This window comes from Pinus tabuliformis, chromosome 1_1, assembly GCF_031772625.1.
Source record: "Pinus tabuliformis cultivar Carrire ecotype Pingquan chromosome 1_1, CPIR1, whole genome shotgun sequence".
Classification (NCBI taxonomy): domain Eukaryota; kingdom Viridiplantae; phylum Streptophyta; class Pinopsida; order Pinales; family Pinaceae; genus Pinus; species Pinus tabuliformis.
In genome coordinates this window covers 516,107,058-516,121,948 of record NC_142297.1, presented here as the reverse complement: position 1 = coordinate 516,121,948, position 14,891 = coordinate 516,107,058, and positions in this window count along the sequence as shown.

Below are 14,891 nucleotides of genomic sequence, written 5' to 3'. Positions count from 1 at the left end.
AAGGGTACATCGACCGGAGGAAAAGGGTACAACTACTAGTTACGCCATGTGAGGGAGATGGTGCTAGAGAGGAGAAAAAACGTGAAACGAAGGGAAATGTTTGCAAACAGTTATGGTAGAGGATGCTGTGTCAGTAGAGAGTTGTAGAAACAGGCAGGAGCTGCAGAAACTGGCAGTAGGGAAAACTGGGATGAAAGCAAGCTGCACAGATGGAAAATTTCCATTGGTTAGAGGACAAACATATGGAAAAATTTAATTGGTTGGAAGGGTGAAATTCAAGCTCTCCCATTGGTTGGGTGAATAGTGTTTTCCCACCCAAAGCCAGCAAAGGAAATGCCTATCCGCGTAATTATAAGAATGAAAGCTTCCAATTATTATATGGCTATGTGCATAGGACTCACGCAAGTTGCTTCACGAGTTACATTTAGCTCTATATCTATGTCATTGATTGCTTCGTTGAAACACACCATATAAAATTAATGTAGGAGCACTAATTGAAATCTGTTTCATTTAAGCGACAGATTTAGCGTGATCTGGGTACCAAGTCAGTAACGAAAGCATCAGTGTTAAATGCAAGAGTCGGAGGAGTGTGAGTGGATGACGCAGAAGAACGAGTCATCGCAGAAGAAGATGTGTTTGCGGAGGCATGTGACAACCCAGAGTCAGATCTAGTGGACTTGGTGTTTTGGGAATCACGAGAAATCAACGAACCTATTGCATCCAACTGTATTAAAAAATGACAAAACTTGCAACATCAATGAAATTTGTTGGATCTGGATCGTACTTGGCATGGATAATGATTTTTACTAGAGGTGTATTGTGCATGCATAAAATCAACATTGTAAATAATTTATTGGACAAGTTTTAATGTGAAGTTTTTTTTTTTTTTAAATAATTTTTTTGACAAACGAATTTCAAATGCCATAAAATTAGTCATATCAATGTCTTTAACCAATCATAAAATAGGAATATAATTTTTTTATAAAAAATGAAAATTAATTTTAACAAACATTTGGTTGAACATTTAAATATTAAATGAAAATTAATTTTAACAAACATTTGGTTTAACATTTAAATATTTCACAAGTATTGTAAAAATTTAGAAATTTGTATTTATGCAGAAAAATTAATTGAAAGTCAGAGACAAATTTGACAAAGTGATTACAATATAATCCACCTTCGGCAGGTATAGAAAGGACTCATATAACTTTTAAATGAAAATCCTTCGTTAATTGTTCCTTTCAAAAAGGACAAAATATACTCGTTTTTTTATAAGAGGGTTTATTAAAAAAAGAGAAGAGGGTGTTGTTAAAAACTATTGGTAGCATTGAAATATTGTAAAGAGTTTCCATTGTAAATAATTTGTAGACTATTTATTTGTAGAATTTAAGCAGTAGAGAAGCCACCACAAAGATTTTTTTATTGCAGGCAACAACTATGTCTGCAGGTCGATTTTTTTGTTGAGTTGCATTCTGTCAGCACTCAACAATGGGAAAAGGTAAGAGGCTAAGAAGGCCAAAGCGACAACACGAAATGTTCGAGATCTCTTTGAGAGATTTGGAAGTGACAAGGCAAAAGAGTTCCTTCGCATTAAAATGCATAAAATAATGCGTTGATGACAACATTCTTTCCCTCATTGCAGATACAAAGACAATAAAGGAAGCTTGGGATACCATTGAGAGGAATTTTGGTGTATGGGGGAGTAATCGAGTTGAAGATGAAGAGTTTGGTGAATTCCACTGTGCTCAGCCACAAGTGGATGATGATTGTGAAGAATTTGTAGAAACAAGAGAGAAGGAGAACGTAGATGTTTGTTGACCCCACTGTGCACATCCACAAGTGGATGAAGATTTGGTGAATCCAGCAACAGAGCTTGCCGATGACAATGAAGTTGCCATTGAAGCACTCAATGCTATGGAGAATCCAAGAATTTAATTTGTTGATGTAAAGTTTGATTAAAAATTGTTGCCTAATGATGAATGGTTGTAGATAATGCAACAAAAACATGACATCGACATGATGATATTTGGTGAGAGAATCCCAGTTGAGTCTACAAAATAAGTGGAAGACAACCTCTTTGAAGCAATCGAGGTTAGTAAAGAAGTGGAAGTGACAAAGGTAGAGAAGGAAGTGCAACAGGAGAAATCTATCATTACATAGCAGAAGGAACAAAACCAATGTGGTTTTGTAGATGTTTTTACACTTACCGTTGACTTCCAATGTGTAGGTAAATAGGATGATTTTGAAGAAGAGTTAAATTTCCTTGAAGCATGGCTTGCAACACCATGTCTTGAAAAAGTCTGCATAGAAGTTGCAGAATGAATGTTGAAGGCAACATAGATGATGAAAACATTAATGATATTTTCATGAAGTGGAGTCGTGAAGAAATATTTTTTTATTATAAAATTATGTTGCAGTAGAATATTAATGATGAAAAACACTCAACAGAAGATTTCATTGTTGGAAACAATGTTAATACTGAGAGGGTGGGGGTGAATCAGTGTTAAGGCTAATTTAAACTTTTATGCCAATTTATCTTTACTCATTCAAACTTGGCATCAATTATATGAGATCAACCATTAACAAACCATAACAACAACCATGTCAACCAATACAAGCATACACATCATGAGAAACAAACAAATGAGACACATAGGTTTAACGTGGAAACCCTTCCAAGAAAAACCCACCAAATATTGTTGTTGTTATTGATGTAAAAATGAGAGCACCTACTCTATTACATCAATCTGCTTGTGAGCCACCACTCATAGGAAGCACCAACTCCCTTTGATTGGTTGCTAGCACCCACTAGTAGGAAGACCAACTCCCCCTTTTGCAGACACCTGATTAGCCTACCAGAAGCATCATCTGAAGCACCAACTTTGTAGGTTTGTTGCAAGAACCAACTTGCAAGAGGAACCAACCCCCAAGCCTTCTTAGACACCCACTAGAGATGGAAGCACCAAATTCCTATATGCAGGCTCCAACCCAAACTCAAAAATGAACTAATGTTCTCTGTAGATGGTAGCTACTCTACATGATATCATCTTTGTTCTCCTCAGTATCCTTTTGGACCACGCAACACTCTGTCCTCTGCACACTCTTCAACGGCCCATTGTTTCGCTCAAAAAAATTCACTAATACACAACCCACACAACACTCTACTTTTTTCATCCCTTTTCTCTCAATAACATACATTCAGTACTCGACCCCTTCTATTCCATAGACTCTCTCAATCTCTCTCATTATCATAGGCTCACTCAGCCTCTCACACAACAACACAGGCTCTCTCAAGGTCTCTTTCCTCTGCATAGGCACTCTTAGCCTCTCTCTTTAACACCAGTAGACTTGGCCTCTCCTTAGCAGCGCACACACACCCACATATTTCTCCACACAACTCACTGAAAATAATACAACTTTCCCCTACATTGCTCAACTATAATCCCAGGTTTTGTTTCACTGAAACACAGTGATTGATGTTGTCTCTATCAGCCATCACTCTGCCATTCATAGTATCAAAGTGTACATGTACATGGCTTCTCCATCCTACTGTTGCATGTCATTGCTTGAATTCTGTTGTTGTGATCAATGTTGTCTCTGTCAGCCATCACTATACCATTCACATTGCCCGAGTGTACTCCTGCACTTGGCACTCCTTCCTGTTGTTGTGTCTAATACATAGGCATTGTAGCTTCATTAATCACTGAGAATGGGCTTCGTTCTCTCACCAACTGTGGTTGTTGTTCAATTAATGAAAGGAATTCCCACCTGAGTGTTCCCATGCTGAGACATAAATCTTCAATCAATCCTGAACACTCCAACAAGGCTCTTGTACTTTCTTTGAACAAATCTCCTGTACCTAAGGCTCTGATCTTCATTCAATTTATCGTAGCATGGAATCAAGATCAGGGATGGCTTGTCTCAACTCATGACAAACTCCTTTAAATCATTTTGTGCAATTGTTGTCCTTGTTGCCTTGACTCAATGATCTCTTCAGTTTCCATTACTCCTGCGACACCAACATTACTATGCACATTCACTTAGATGCTGACCCATTCATCATTCATACTCCTATATGTTGCAATTTTGGAGGCCCACATTTCGTAACTTTATTAAGGAAGGATGTTACGAAATCACGAGATTCCGATATTGGCCTTTAGCCACTTTTTCTTAGCCTCTTATTTTTTTTCACCATAGGACCAGGTGTTGTGACCGGCGACATAGCACTTAGGTTCTAATCCCTTTAGGATCTGGCCGAGGGCCTATCTCCTTGTGTTCTTTCTCTACGACCTTGGTCTTTTGGGCTCCACAACCAAGTTCCAACAACATTAGAAACTCCCTATATCAGATCTTTCTCAAATTTTAGTTAGAGAGGAGTTACGAAAACTATGACCTCCGAAATATACTTCCCATGTGGCATCTCCATAACACTTAGATGGTAAGCCTTGCTCTACACCCTTGGTTCTTTTTCCTCCACGACCAAATGCAAACAACATCGGAGCTCCCTATATCAAAATTTCTTCAAATTTCAGTTACAGAGGAGTTATGAAATCTTTGACCTTCGATATGCTTCCAGGATGACACCATGTTCTTGTCATCAACCCCATGTAGCGTCTCCTTAGGGGTGACACGTGTCACTAGGATTTGCCCCATTAGGCCATCCAATAATGTTGAATCTGACTGCTTCTCCTCTTGGTGCTCTTCTCTCTCTGTAAATTAATTCCAAAGAAAAACTGATAAAAATATTTGAACTAATCCTCAAAAGCCTTTTTATCATTGAGGCCTCTATTTTCCTCATTTTCCTTCAATTTCCTTTAATTTTCGTCTCATGCAAATGTGACCTTTCATCTCCCTTTTCTCCTATTTTCCTTTATTTTCGTAAATAAATGCTAATAAATACCTCTTTGCCTTTCCAAAGCCTTTGTCAATGCCTTTTCTAATTTCCTTTAGCCATAATAAACAACAAGTGATGGCCACTAGGATGTTTTGCCAAACATTTATCTTGGAATAGGTGTCCCATGACCTTGGTCTTATTTTGACTTTATTAACTTTATTACATGAGATTTTAACTTGAGGTTGTTATATCTCCACACCTGAAGTGTTTAACGTTATGGAAACATAACATTAGATTTGAATAAAAGCCTAAATTATCCTCCATTAGTGACTACTAGGATGAGAAAATTACAAAGGAAATCTTTGAAATATTGAAAGAGTATGAAGATGTTTTTCTGGCATCAGTTTCAGAGCTCAAATAGATCAAAGGAGATTCAGGAGAAATGAAAATTTTGTTGAAAATTGATATGAGGCCTATCAAGCATCGACCCTATTGATTGAATCCACGAGTTAAAGAAAAGTTCAAGAGGGAGATAGATAAAAGGTTAACTATAGGTCTTATATTTCTAGTTGATGAAGTCAAGTGGATTAGTCCTATTTTTATTCAAGAAAAAAATGATTCATATCACATTAGAATATATGTAGATTATCAGAGCCTTAATAATTTTTGTGTCCATGATCCATTCCCTACTCCATTATTACACCTTTAGAGAAGTTTTAAAATAAATCCAAGCACTTCACATGGACTGAGGAGTGTGATGCCACGTTTTATTTGCTCAAATAAAAGCTTGCAAGTGCATCGATCTTGATTTATCCAGACCCAAAAAAATAATTTCATGCGCATATAGATGCATATGGTATTTCCTTAGGTGTTTTTCTTGGAGCAACCATGTGAGGGAAATATAGATCATCCTATCTATTTTTCTATCAAAAATATCTCTACTGCTGAGAAGAATTATACAACAAATGAATGAGAAGCTCTAGCTATGGTGTACTCTCTTAAAAAATTTTGACATTACTTGTTGGGCGGTCCATTTAAATTATTTACTCCTCATTCCACATTAAAATATCTTGTTAATAAGCATGTGCTTGAAGGAAATCTTTTTAGATGTTTATTATTATTTCAAGAGTTCTCTTTAGAAGTTGTTGTCAAATCAGGTCAAGCTAATGTGGGTCCTAATAATCTATCTTGCTTAGAGTCTGGAGAAGCATGAGGATCACTTGATGATCAATTAATTGATGCCAATCTATTTTGAATTGAGGATGTACCAGACTACCTGGAGGATATTGCACTAATTTTAATGACTGGAAAATTTACTCACAATTACACTACCCTTGAAAAGAAGCATCTAGTAGTTTGTGCTATAGACTATCAACTAATTGTGGTTCAACTATATAATATGGGGATGGATCATATTCTGTGTCAATGTGATTTTGATCATGAGAGAGATTTTATCTTATGGGAGTATCATTCTGGCATTGCAGGAGGCCATGTTAGGGGAAAATCAACCACAAGGAAGGTGTTACAAGCTATACTTTGGTGGCCAATCCTTTTTAAATATGTGAAGGAATATGCAAGGAAATGTGATGTTTGTCAATGCGTTAAGAGACCCTTCCATCATGATGAACTTTCATTGCACCCAATGAGAGCTCTTAATTCCTTTGAGAGGTGGGCTATTGATTTTGTAGGGACTATTATCCCTAGCGACATTCTCATTCCCGCTATATAATCACCACAACTGATTATTTAACGCGTTGGGTTGAAGCAACTCCTGTCAAAGATTTTACTGTTGAGGTTGCCACCAGGTTTATATTTGAGAATATCATCACTATATTTGGATGTCCATGAAGCCTCACAAGTGATCAGGGATCACATTTTATTAATGAAACTATTGCTACACTACTGCAGGAATTTATGATCAAGCATCATAAAAGCACCCCCTATCATCCACAAGAAAATGGAACTATTAAAGAATTTAACATGATTATGGAGAAGGACTTACTAAGTTTTGATCTACAAATAGATATGACTGGGATGAAAGTGTTCCAACCATAGAGAGGGATTATCATACTACTATGAAGCAATTTCATAAGTATACCCCTTTCTAACTTGTATATGGTCGAGAAGCAGTAGTGCCGGTAGAATTTATTGTTCCAAATATTTTCATCACTCAAGCGAGAAGAATGTCAGATGATGAGTCTATTTGAAAGCATCTACAAGAGTCATGGGAACTGGATGAACAATGGTTTCTTGTGTATTTTCACCAGACTATTGAGAAGGAATGAAAAAAGGCTTGCCATGATAAATATCAAATGCAAGTCTTTCATGGTAGGAGATCAAGTGTTGTTGTATGATAATAAGTATCTCAAACATCTTGGTAAATTACAGATGCACTAGTTGGGACCATTCCTTTATTGCAGAGATAAGAGAACATGGAGCCATCAAGCTTGCTCAACTTCATGGAATACTTTTTCCTGGATGGGTCAATGGCACACCCCTGAAGCTGTACCATGGTCACATTTTCATGCTTTTTTCTCTCGATAATGTGGCATAAGTTAGGTTTAGGGTTAATTAAATTGCATCAATCAGTTAGTTAGTTTAGTTGCATCTGTCATTTGTATTAGTTCTTAGTTGCGACCCACAAAAAATCATTGTGGTTGGGGGGGGGGGAGTCTAAATTGTCATTTATAACATTATTTAAGTCATTAATGTGGGTATTTTCAATTACCTAATCAATATCCCTGTAACAACTATTTATTTTATTTTATTTCCACATTGGCATATTGATTTACCATTTTCAATTATTTTTTATGTCATTTCATCCCTTTTTGGTCATTTGAGTCGTGTCATAGAGTTTTGTGTTTTGGTAATTGTGATATCCAAATAAAGTTTAATTTGGAAAATTGCTACATTTAATGCTCAATGATAAAGTCATTTTGCATTGAGTTGATGGTTTTCATTACAAATACCAATATCAAAGTGTCAATAATCATTTTCTATTTTGTGCCTTAGAGTTTCCAACCTGGCTTCTGTATCTAACTCCTTTGTGTCTCAAGTATGTCACCGCCCCCCTATCCAATTTGTTTATAGTCTTCAATTTCTTTCCATGGGTCATGCTACTAAACCCACAATCCCTGCAGATTTTTCAGATCCCCACATCAATCCCAAGAAAGATGTTTTAGGAAAATATGAGAAAACTACTTTGGTTGAAAATGATTTGTCTGATCATGTTCTATTCCCCACCCTCAAATCATAACTATATATGGATTCTATCATTGCTCTAGGTGGTGGTGCTAATCTAAGGTTGAAAATTGAGTTTCGTCCCTTGCAACAGTCTTCTTTGATAAAATTGCAATATTTTCCTATCTTTGGCACCACAAGAGAGGCCATGCGCTATACCAAAATTATCACTATCAGAATCCAAGGTGGTTCGCTATGGCTTGATAAAGAATATCCTGTCCATGTCAAAGATATTTATAAGCTTACAAGGTTGTCACCGTATGGTCTAGATTTTTCCTTTGCATTCTAGAGCGATGTTATGGCATATAAATCCCTCTTGCTGAAAAGAGAAATCTCCCTAGATCCTAAAGGAAACTAGAAACAAACAGACAATTGAATAACTCTTTCCCTAAGATTATTGCATTCAAATTGCAAGTACAATAGTAGGAGAATATATCTCTTACCTATTTGAAAAATTCTTGATGAAGATCCCCACTCTGTCTTGATGAAGCTTCCAAATGCTCAAAAAAGACCTACAATCACAAACACAAAAGAGATCAAAGATTTATGCAATCATAGTTGTTGCATTTAATTATGCAAGGAGCTATAGCTCCGCGATCGCATGCCTGATTGAGATCATCAGACAACAAAATATAATGCCTAATACAATCTAATAACGATCCCCAATCCAGATGGTCATGCATGCAGGTTCGATGCAATTTATGATGCTATAAAGTATGAGAAAGTACTCCTTGGGAATGACAAACTCCCAATTGGGTCAAGTTGATCTCCTTGGGAATGAAAAACTCTAGAAACCTTTTTCACAATTATGATTTTTTTCTCAATTATCTCAATTATGAAAAAATTATTATCTCATAATTATAATATTCTAGAAAAATAATTATGAGAAATTCCTCTTTTATGTAATTTAACCCATTTATCATGGGATAAATCTCACCTAAGTAAAAGAAAACGTGAAAAGGGATGCATTTTAGCCAAACAACTGAGATAAGTTGATATTGGGTTTCTCTCACTATAATGGAGTGGAAAATAGGGTTAAAACAATAGCAATTCAAACAAGCTTAATCTAATGATCAAGGATATTAGAAATTGGAATTGTCTTAATCAATACTAAAGAAGCATAAATCATTCATTACTTCTGATGAGCCTCGGTATTGCAACAAGAATGCTGCAACTCCCAAGGCTACCAACTTTAATTATCAACCCAGGGTTCGTACAAAATTAAGAGATATCGACACTATATGTGCAACATACAATGTGTCCTTCCTTTATTTCCATGATGTAATGGAGTGCATGTAATGAAATCAAATCCTAAACTAATTGCAGAAAATGAAATGCTCGAAATGGAAACCTTAACCTATTGCAAGAAAGAAAGAACAAGGAAAAAAACATATTCTAATTGCATAAAGTAAATATCATGAACTAAATGTCAACCATTACATTTCAAAAAGTTTATATCCATTAATAGAGTTCATTGGATGTGGAAATCAAGAAAATCATCATTGTATTATCCAATCCATAAATCTGTCCATTAGCCCAAATCATTGAAATGTTTTGCATGGGTAAAGAGGCAAGTCCTAAGTGGCCTTTAGTCTTCCATAATAATTTATTTAGAGCCTAGGGGTCTTGATTCAACCCTAAGGGACAATAACCAAGCTTCTTGAGTGAATTTGGGCAAGTATATACATGTTGGAAGGATGCTACAGGGTTTCCTGTAGTTTACTACATGAAACAACAAATTTGCTATAGGGAGTTATAATTCACTGAATGACCAACCAAATAAAATCCAAATTGAATGGGAAAATTTTTTTTATTGACTAGGATGTATTAGGTCTCCATTCCAAGTGGAATCACCCAAAAATACCACTGTTAACCCATGCTAAAAAATGGCAGAAAATTACTAGTCTAAAATCTAGAAATTCGATAGCTAGTGAGCTAGTAAATCTATCAAATGCCTAACCTAATCAAGTGAAAATTAAATGGGGTAATTTTTTTTATGAACTAGAATTTTTTTGTGATATTATGCAAGTGGAATCAACTCAATTGAAGCTCGTTATCATGCTCCAAAAAATAGCAGAAATTTACTGTTATTTGCCACAAGGGACTTCTAGAAATCTAGATTTGGGAATAAGCAAGCTAATCCAAGTAGCTCAATGATTACTATGACCTTCCAAAGATGTTACAATGATTAAATGATGCTCTTCATCCTACAAAATAGCTTACTTCAACCATTTAACCCAATACTACAACAAGAAACCATTAATACTAAATGGAGAAATAGAAAACAAGAACAAGAGATGCATGTGAATAAGAAGTGAAAAGAAGAAAAGTAAATGATACAAAAGGGCTCTGAGGCTCCTGGGATGGCCAAGCCCAAGGAAAATCAGAGTCCTATGGAGGATACCAAGATTTAGAAGCTGAACATGGCACAAATATTCATTATTTCCATCAATACAATTACATCCCTACAGAAAATGAAAGTGGAGCTGCAAAATATGAGTTTTCTCCACAAGAAGGCTAAGAAAAATCCAACCCTAGAGGAAAATTTGACTTGGTACTTATAAAAAATTATTAGGAATCATTCCCCATGAAAGGAGGAAGCTTTCCCCACCAAAATCCCTTTATTAGTGGATTCAGTTGCCAATACTAGGAATCTGCATTAAATCGCAGGGAACACATTCCTAGATTTTATCAATCATTGGAGCTCCACAATATGTGTCATAATTCCAAAATATATTGTTGATTTATTATTTAATATTGATCCTCTTGTAGTAGGGAGAAAGTCCCTAAATTATCTCCTCCAAATCTTCATAATTTGCCTAATATTCTCACAATATTCCACAAAAATAAATAATATTAGGCACAAATATGTAATTATCCATAAACCTTCCTAATGAACATATTAAAGTTAAAATTACATTATCTAATGCAAAAATAAAGGTTTAATGTGCTGAAGGATGGTCAGATGGGCCTTAATATATGTTTAATTTAGAGGCATGGGCATTAATTTATGTCTAATTTAGAGGCCCATCATACCCTCTGCTGAAAGTGTTGCTCATCCTCTGAGCAACTTAGTGACCTCGTTATGCCTCATTCATGGCCCTGTTGGCATCTCTCTTGTGCATTTATCAGTCCTTTCTCTTAAGAATCTTGGCTATAAATTCTGCAAGGACAAGCACAAAAATGTAGTTGTTATTTTCATGATTGTTTAACAGTATTTCAAGCAAAAAAAACATAACTTTCCTCTTTGCAAGTGAACTCTGTTGGCTTGTAGATCCATTTTATTCATATCCTCTCCCTTGAAACCTTTATTCAATTTTCACTCTTTTTTCCAAAATTGTTTGTGCATAGAAAAAATCACAGCGTTTCTTGAGACCATTAGCCTACCTTCTTCCCCTAATTCAAGATGGATTCTTGAATATTTTTTCAGTTTGGAAAGGTCTTCTATATCTTTTTCCAACCTCCTAATACCTTTTTACACCATTTGGACACCTTTGGAACCTTCAAAATGCCTCTATACCAGAACTAGGACATCTTGTAGTAATTTATGTAATAATTACAGGAAACACTGTAGCAGTTCCTGTAGTACTACAGGAAACCCTGTAGCAGTTTCTGTAGAATTATAGGAGACCCTATAGCATCCTGTTTAAACCTTTTTTGTGTAAAAATGATAGTCTGAGCCTAGGGTTGGCCCTCAACTTGACTTCCATGCCTTTATCCCCTTTCTATAACATCTTTTAGGCCTTGGACAAAAGCTACAAAGAGATTAGAGACCTCTTGGAAAGCCTATTTTTATCACTGCAGTTTGAGTTCTATTTTGATGGTGAATGCCTTCTTTCCTTTTGTTGCCTTTCTCTTCTCTTTTTTGGCCTAGATGATTGCCTAATGGCCTTGAAGTTCTTTATCGTGATTAGGTCTCTCTTAGGCACTACCATTTTGGGTTTTAGCACAATTTGTTCATTTCTTCCTTCTTGTAGCAACATTTTGCCTTCCTATAATAGTCATTCCTTCTCTTTCAGGGTCTTCTCACTGTATGGGAGTGATGAAAAATGATGTAGAGGGGTTGGAGGATGATGTTAGGGCTCAGAGGGAGTAGTGTAGGTTTGTGAAAATGGAGAGGATGTGTTGTGTGTGTTTTTTTCAAGAAATTTTCAAGGTGAGACAGTGTAGGGTTTGTTCTTGAGAAATGTTAATTTTTTTCTTATGAAATGGGATGGATGAATGATGGATAGATAGTGGGTATGAAGTGGATGGAGGGCTTGGAGTGCTATGGTGACATGGCATTTCCAGAAATTTCTTCTTTTAACTGTTGTCCCCATTCATCGAAATCATCACCCTTCCTAATTTGGCTTTTCGCATTGCATGAGTGAAGGAGTTGTTGGGTTGTGTTATATTTTTTCCATGACTAACCCACCTAGTTAACCAGGGGGTTAGAGGGGGGGCGGAGCCCCCCCTTCATTGTTCTGACAGCACAACGAGGGGTACACAGGGGGGTTTGAGGGGGGCGGTTAGCCCCCCCTCTATGGGGTCCGGGGTAGCGCCCTAGGGAAAAAAATTTTGGACCCTATATTAGGTTGGGCAAACCTACCTATGGTTTTGTGCATGGTTTTCGCACATGGTTTTGGGTGCGATGGTTTTCGATCCATGGTATTGGATGCTTTGGCATGTATAAATATGTATTATAACATTGAAAGGAACATAATGAAAAATCAAGCTGGTAGTCCCAGTGTTATGAAACCAGCTCACAAAAAGATAGAAAAGAGAGATCCACGCCTTAGAATTCAGCCTCTTCGAGGGGGAAACCTCCTTTACATTACATAAATGAACAATTCTTGGATGATACAAATGACAAAACCTCCTTTCTATATATAGGAGTCTAAGGAGTCACAATATAATCCAGCCGACCTAACAATAATAATATAAAGCCACAAAAATAACAATAGAGGGATTCTATGGGGCACAGAAATAACAATATGGGGGTAATAGGGGCACAACAATATAAATAGGGGGTATAACTACAATAGTAATGGGGTAATCACTAGTATTATAGGGACCCAACATGCCCCTCTCCTTCAAAAAAGTGTTGTCCTCAACGCTTGAGCAGTTCTGGATACTTCTGCATAAAATTCTCATCCTCCCATGTGGAATCTTCAGCGGATAAGTTCTTCCACTTGATAAGATACTCTGAAATTGATCGATTTCGTAGCTGTCGAGTTCTTGTTTCTGTGACTGCTTCCGGTTCCAATATAATTTTTCCTTCCTCGTCAAGTTCTGGCAATATTGTTTGAATTGGGAGCTTGTCACCTATAACCTTCTTTAAACATGAAACATGGAAAACTGGGTGCAATCGAGAAGCTGCAGGAAGCTCCAATTTGTATGCCATAGTACCAATCTTTTCCAACACCTTGTACGGACCATAATACTTTGGTGATAATTTATTATCCTTCTTAGCTTGCTTTAGGGACATTTGCTTATATGGTTGTAGCCGTAGGAATACCCAATCACCTACATCAAAACTTCTTTCACTGCGATGTTGATCTGCCTGTTGTTTCATTCTATTTTGTGCCAACACGAGGTTATCCTTTAAGAGTTGGAGGACTTGTTGTTGATGTTCGATGTGATGTTCCACTGCCTGAACCTTAGAATTTTCTCTTAAATATGATGTGATGGATGGTGGTTGATACCCATAAAGTGCCATAAATGGGGTCATTTTTGTTGCTGTATGGAAGGAAGTGTTATACCACCATTCAGCCAGAGGCAACCATTTGACCCATTGTGTCTGTTTATCAGATACAAAGCAACGAAGATATCCTTCCAAACATTTGTTTACTATCTCAGTTTGCCCATCAGATTGAGGATGATAAGATGAGCTATGAGCTAACTGAGTACCAAGACAAGAAAATAATTCTGTCCAAAAATTTCCAGTGAAAATGGGATCTCTGTCACTTACAATAATCTTTGGGTTTCCATGTAGCTTTTGAACTGTTTCCATAAATGCAGTAGAAACTGTACTGGCTTTAAATGGATGTGATAATGCACAAAAGTGTGCATACTTGGTAAGTCTGTCAACTACCACCATGATGACACTCTTTCCCTCAGACTTGGGTAAACCTGTGATAAAATCCATTGAAACCTCCTCCCAACGTTGGCTTGGAATGGATAAAGGTTGTAATAGACCCGGTGTCTTAATTGTTTCAACTTTATTTTGCTGGCAAACCAAACATTCCGCCACAAACTTTTGAATATCTGATTTAAGGCCATCCCAAAAAAATTCCTTCTTAACCCTGTGGTAAGTTTTTAAAAATCCTGAGTGCCCTCCTAAGGGAGAAGTGTGCAATTCCATAAGAATCTTTTGTTTTAGCTGGGAATTCTTACAGAGGTATAAGCGATCTTTGTACCATAACGAATCATTTTGCCAGCTAAATGTATCAGAAGTACTGGAATCTTGTTGTAGCTTTCGAATAAGTGCCCACACTTCTTCGTCATTCTTCCATTCCTCCCTTGCTTCGTTTATCCAATCTGGTTGGATAATAGAAATGGCACACAACAATGCTTCCACATCCTCATCCTTTCTTGAGAGTGCATCTGCCACCACATTTTGCTTCCCTTTTTTGTAGATGATTTCAAAGTCATAACCCAACATCTTTGTGACCCACTTTTGTTGCTCTTCAGAGGATAATCTTTGTTCTAAAAAGTATTTAAGGCTATCATGATCCGTTTTTACCTTGAAGTGTCTTCCCATTAGGTAGGGTCGCCATTTCTTAAGTGCATGGAGTATTGCCAACATTTCCTTCTCATAAATAGCTTTGCTTAAAAA